The following is a 6600-nucleotide window of genomic DNA, read 5'->3' as shown; positions in this document are numbered from 1 at the left end:
TTATTTTCCTTAACCCTACTCAAGTTCAATTAATCCGTGGCAACCCAAGATATACACTAATGACCCCCGAGGAAGTAATCGGGAATTTTGTGAGTTTTGAGTGCATGATCGAAGGCTCGAGGAAGATCAACGAGCTTGATGATCCCTCCACATCCGAAGCTCAACCCGTCGCATTCAAGGCGACGGAGGAAAAGAAGGAGGAGTCCACACCAAGTCGGCAACCAATCGACACCTCCAAGCTCGACAATGAGGAAATGACGCTCGTCATCAAGAGCTTCCGCCAAATCCTCAAACAAAGGAGAGGGAAAGACTACAAGTCCCGCTCCAAAAAGGTTTGCTACAAGTGTGGTAAGCCCGATCACTTTATAGCTAAATGTCCATTATCAAGTGATAGTGACAGGGGCGACGACAAGAAAGGGAGAAGAAAGGAGAAGAAGAGGTACTACAAGAAGAAGGGTGGTGATGCCCATGTTTGTCGGGAGTGGGACTCCGACGATAGCTCAAGCGACTCCTCCGACGACGAGGACGCCGCCAACATCGCCGTCACCAAGGGACTCCTCTTCCCCAACGTCGGCCACAAGTGCCTCATGGCAAAGGACGGCAAACGGAAGAAGGTTAAATCTAACTCCTCCACTAAATATGAGTCTTCTAGTGATGATAATGCTAGTGATGAGGAGGATAATTTGTGTATTCTCTTTGCCAATCTTAACATGGAGCAAAAAGAAAAATTAAATGAATTGATTAGTGCTATTCATGAAAAGGATGACCTTTTGGATTCCCAAGAGGACTTTCTTATTAAAGAAAATAAGAAGCATGTTAAGGTCAAAAATGCTTACGCTCTAGAAGTAGAAAAATGTGAAAAACTTTCTAGTGAGCTAAGCTCTTGCCATGAAACTATTGACAACCTTAGGAATGAAAATGCAAATTTGTTAGCTAAGGTTGATTCAAATGCTTGTAATGTTTCAATTCCCAATCTTAGAGATATTAATGATGATTTGCTTGCTAGGATTGAAGAATTAAACATTTCTCTTGCTAGCCTTAGGAATGAAAATGAAAAATTACTTGCTAAGGCTAAAGATTTTGATGTTTGCAATGCTACCATTTCCGACCTTAGAAGTAAAAATGAAATATTGCATGCTAAGGTTGTAGAACTAAAATCTTGCAAACCCTCTACATCTACCGTTGAGCACACTTCTATTTGCACTAGATGTAGAGATGTTAACATTGATGCTATACATGATCACATGACTTTAATTAAACAACAAAATGATCATATAGCAAAATTAGATGCTAAAATTGCCGAGCATAACTTAGAAGATGAAAAAATTAAATTTGCTAGAAGTATGCTCTATAATGGGAGACGCCCTGGCATCAAGGATGGCATTGGCTTCCAAAGGGGAGACAATGTCAAACTTAATGCCCCTCCTAAAAGATTGTCCAACTTTGTTAAGGGCAAGGCTCCCATGCCTCAGGATAACGAGGGTTACATTTTATACCCTATCGGTTATCCCGAGGACAAAATTAGGAAAATTCATTCTAAGAAGTCTCACTCCGGTTCTAACCATGCTTTTATGTATAAGAGTGAGACATCTAGCTCTAGGCAACCAACCCGTGCTAAGTTGCCTAAGAAGAAAATTCCTAATGCATCAAATGAACATAGTCTTTCATTTAAAACTTTTGATGCATCTTATGTATTGACTAACAAATCCGGCAAAGTAGTTGCCAAATATGTTGGGGGCAAGCACAAGGGGTCAAAGACTTGTGTTTGGGTACCCAAAGTTCTTGTGTCTAATGCCAAAGGACCCAAAACCATTTGGGTACCTAAAGTCAAGAACTAAAATTGTTTTGTAGGTTTATGCATCCGGGGGCTCAAGTTGGATACTCGACAGCGGGTGCACAAACCATATGACAGGGGAGAAGAAGATGTTCTCCTCCTACGAGAAAAACCAAGATCCTCAACGAGCAATCACATTCGGGGACGGAAATCAAGGTTTGGTCAAAGGTCTTGGTAAAATAGCTATATCTCTTGACCATTCTATTTCCAATGTTTTTCTTGTAGATTCATTAGATTACAACTTGCTTTCTGTATCTCAATTATGTCAAATGGGCTACAACTGTCTTTTTACTGATATAGGTGTCACTGTCTTTAGAAGAAGTGATGATTCAATAGCATTTAAGGGTGTGTTAGAGGGTCAGCTATACTTAGTAGATTTTGATAGAGCGGAACTCGACACATGCTTAATTGCTAAGACTAACATGGGTTGGCTCTGGCACCGCCGACTAGCTCATGTTGGGATGAAGAATCTTCATAAGCTTCTAAAGGGAGAACATATTTTAGGATTAACAAATGTTCATTTTAAGAAAGACAGGATTTGTAGCGCATGCCAAGCAGGAAAGCAAGTTGGTGCCCATCATCCACACAAGAACATCATGACGACCGACAGGCCGCTTGAGCTACTCCACATGGATCTATTCGGCCCGATTGCTTACATAAGCATCGGCGGGAGTAAGTACTGTCTAGTTATTGTGGATGATTATTCTCGCTTCACTTGGGTATTCTTTCTATAGGAAAAATCTCAAACCCAAGAGACTTTAAAAGGATTCTTGAGACGAGCTCAAAATGAGTTCGGCTTAAGGATCAAGAAAATAAGAAGCGACAACGGGACGGAGTTCAAGAACTCTCAAATAGAAAGCTTCCTTGAGGAGGAGGGCATCAAGCATGAGTTCTCTTCTCCCTACACGCCACAACAAAATGGTGTAGTGGAGAGGAAGAATCGAACTCTATTGGACATGGCAAGAACCATGCTTGATGAGTACAAGACTTCCGATCGGTTTTGGGCTGAGGCTGTCAACACCGCTTGCTACGCCATCAACCGTATTGAAGAGGCTCCATACATCGCGCTAAGGAACATGTCCATTGGGGATGTGTGTCCTAAGGAATCCGAAGAGCCTCCAAAAGCACAAGATCAACCGTCCTCCTCCATGCAAGCATCTCCACCAACTCAAAATCAGGAAGAGGCTCAAGTTGATGAAGAAGAAGATCAATCAAATGAGCCACCTCAAGATGACGGCAAAGATCAAGGGGGAGATGCAAATGATCAAGACAAGGAGGATGAAGAGCAAAGGCCGCCTCACCCAAGAGTCCACCAAGCAATCCAACGAGATCACCCCGTCGACACCATCCTCGACGACATTCATAAGGGGGTAACTACTAGATCTCGTGTTGCACATTTTTGTGAGCATTACTCTTTTGTTTCCTCTATTGAGCCACACAGGGTAGAGGAAGCTCTCCAAGATTCGGATTGGGTGGTGGCGATGCAAGAGGAGCTCAACAACTTCACTAGGAATGAGGTATGGCATTTAGTTCCACATCCTAATCAAAATGTTGTAGGAACCAAATGGGTCTTCCGCAACAAGCAAGATGAGCATGGTGTGGTGACAAGGAACAAAGCTCGACTTGTGGCCAAAGGATACTCTCAAGTCGAAGGTTTGGATTTCGGTGAAACCTATGCACCCGTAGCTAGGCTTGAGTCAATTCGTATATTATTAGCCTATGCTACTTACCATGGCTTTAAGCTTTATCAAATGGACGTGAAAAGTGCCTTCCTCAATGGACCAATCAAGGAAGAGGTCTATGTTGAGCAACCTCCCGGCTTTGAAGACAGTGAGTATCCTAATCATGTATATAAGCTCTCTAAGGCGCTTTATGGGCTCAAGCAAGCCCCAAGAGCATGGTATGAATGCCTTAGAGATTTTCTTATTGCAAATGGATTCAAAGTCGGAAAGGCCGATCCTACGCTCTTTACCAAAACACTTGAGAATGATTTGTTTGTATGCCAAATTTATGTTGATGATATTATATTTGGGTCTACTAACGAATCTACATGTGAAGAGTTTAGTAGGATCATGACACAAAAGTTCGAGATGTCTATGATGGGGGAGTTGAAGTATTTCTTAGGATTTCAAGTGAAGCAACTCCAAGAAGGCACCTTCCTAAGCCAAACGAAGTACACTCAAGATATTCTAAGCAAGTTTGGAATGAAGGATGCCAAACCCATCAAGACACCCATGGGAACTAATGGGCATCTCGACCTCGATACGGGAGGTAAGTCCGTGGATCAAAAGGTATACCGGTCGATGATAGGTTCATTACTCTATTTATGTGCATCTCGACCGGACATTATGCTTTCCGTTTGCATGTGTGCAAGATTCCAATCCGACCCTAAGGAATCCCACCTTACGGCCGTAAAACGAATCTTGAGATATTTAGCTTATACTCCTAAGTTTGGGCTTTGGTATCCTAGGGGATCCACATTTGATTTGATTGGTTATTCGGATGCCGATTGGGCGGGGTGCAAAATCAATAGGAAGAGCACATCGGGGACTTGCCAGTTCTTGGGAAGATCCTTGGTGTCTTGGGCTTCAAAGAAGCAAAATTCGGTCGCTCTTTCCACCGCCGAAGCCGAGTATATTGCCGCAGGCCATTGTTGCGCGCAATTGCTTTGGATGAGGCAAACCCTGCGGGACTACGGTTACAAATTGACCAAAGTCCCTTTGCTATGTGATAATGAGAGTGCAATCAAAATGGCCGACAATCCCGTCGAGCATAGCCGCACTAAACACATAGCCATTCGGTATCATTTTCTTAGGGATCACCAACAAAAGGGGGATATCGAGATTTCTTACATTAACACTAAAGATCAATTAGCCGATATCTTTACCAAACCTCTTGATGAACAAACTTTTACCAAACTTAGGCATGAGCTCAATATTATTGATTCACGCAACTTCTTTTGCTAGATTGCACACATAGCTCATTTATATACCTTTGATCATATCTCTTTTATATGCCATGACTAATGTGTTTTCAAGTCTATCTCAAACCAAGTCATAGGTATACATGAAAGGGAATTGGAGTCTTCGGCGAAGACAAAGGCTTCCACTCCGTAACTCATCCTTCGCCGTCACTCCATGTCAAGCAAAAGGACTTCATCTTTGGTATAATCTTCACTCACTTGTTTTGACCAAAGAGGGAGAATGTAACTTCGAAGGGCTCTAATGATTCCGTTTTTGGCGATTCATGCCAAAGGGGGAGAAAGAAAGAGCCCAAAGCAAAAGGACCGCACCACCACCAATTTATTTCAAAAACTTTGTGTTTCCAAGAATATTATCCATTGGTACCCTATTGTATTCAAAAGGGGGAGAAAGTAGTATTTCAAAAATGATATATCAAAACCCTCTTGAACACTAAGAGGAGGATCTCATTTAGGGGGAGTTTTGTTTAGTCAAAGGAAAAGCATTTAAAACAGGGGAAGAAAATTTCAAATCTTGAAAATGCTTCTCAAAATCTTATTCATTTACCTTTGACTATTTGCAAAAGAACTTTGAAAAGGATTTACAAAAGAATTTGCAAAAACAAAACATGTGGTGCAAACGTGGTCCAAAATGTTATATAAGGAAGAAACAATCCATGCATATCTTGTAAGTATTTAGATTGGCTCAATTCCAAGCAACCTTTGCACTTACATTATTCAAACTAGTTCAATTATGCACTTCCATATTTGCTTTGGTTTGTGTTGGCATCAATCACCAAAAAGGAGGAGATTGAAAGGGAATTAGGCTTACACCTAGTTCCTAAATAATTTTGGTGGTTGAATTGCCCAACACAAACAATTGGACTAACTAGTTTACTCTAGTGTATAAGTTATACAGGTGCTAAAGGTTCACACTTAGCCAATAAAAAGACCAAAAGTTGGGTTCAACAAAAGAGCAAAGGGTCAACCGAAGGCACCTCTGGTCTGGCGCACCAGACTGTCCGGTGTGCCACCGGACAGTGTCCGTTGCACCACCGGACATGTCCGGTGCACCAGAGGACTCCAACTCAAACTTGCCACCTTCGGGAATTTCCAGAGGCACTCGCGCTATAATTCACCGGACTGTCCGGTGTACACCGGACAGTGTCCGGTGCGCCAAGGAGGAGCGGCCTTAGGAACTCGCCAGCTTCGGGAATCTTCAACGGCTCGTCCGCTATAATTCACCGGACATGTCCGGTGTGCACCGGACTGTCCGGTGCATCTCCGGAGCAACGGCTTTCTCCGCGCCAACGGCTACCTGCGGCGCATTAAATGCGCGCGCAGCGCGCGCAGAAGTCAGGCGTGCCCATACTGGCACACCGGACAGTAAACAGTACTTGTCCGGTGTGCACCGGACATCCAGGCGGGCCCACAAGACAGGAGCTCCAACGGTCGGAATCCAACGGAACTGGTGACGTGGCTGGGGCACCGGACATGTCCGGTGTGCACCGCACTGTCCGGTGCGCCATCGAACAGACAGCTCCACCAACGGTCAAGTTTGGTGGTTGGGGCTATAAATACCCCAACCACCCCACCATTCATTGCATCCAAGTTTTCCACTTCTCAACCACTTACAAGAGCTAGGCATTCAATTCTAGACACACCAAAGAGATCAAATTCTCTCCAATTCCACACAAGGCTTTAGTGATTAGCGAGAGAGATTTGCCGTGTTCTTTTGAGCTCTTGCGCTTGGATTGCTTCTTTTCTTTCTCACTTGTTCTTAAGATCAAAACTCCATTGTAATCAA

Source organism: Zea mays, chromosome 3 (genome assembly GCF_902167145.1).
Source record: "Zea mays cultivar B73 chromosome 3, Zm-B73-REFERENCE-NAM-5.0, whole genome shotgun sequence".
Classification (NCBI taxonomy): domain Eukaryota; kingdom Viridiplantae; phylum Streptophyta; class Magnoliopsida; order Poales; family Poaceae; genus Zea; species Zea mays.
This window is presented reverse-complemented; position numbering follows the sequence as displayed.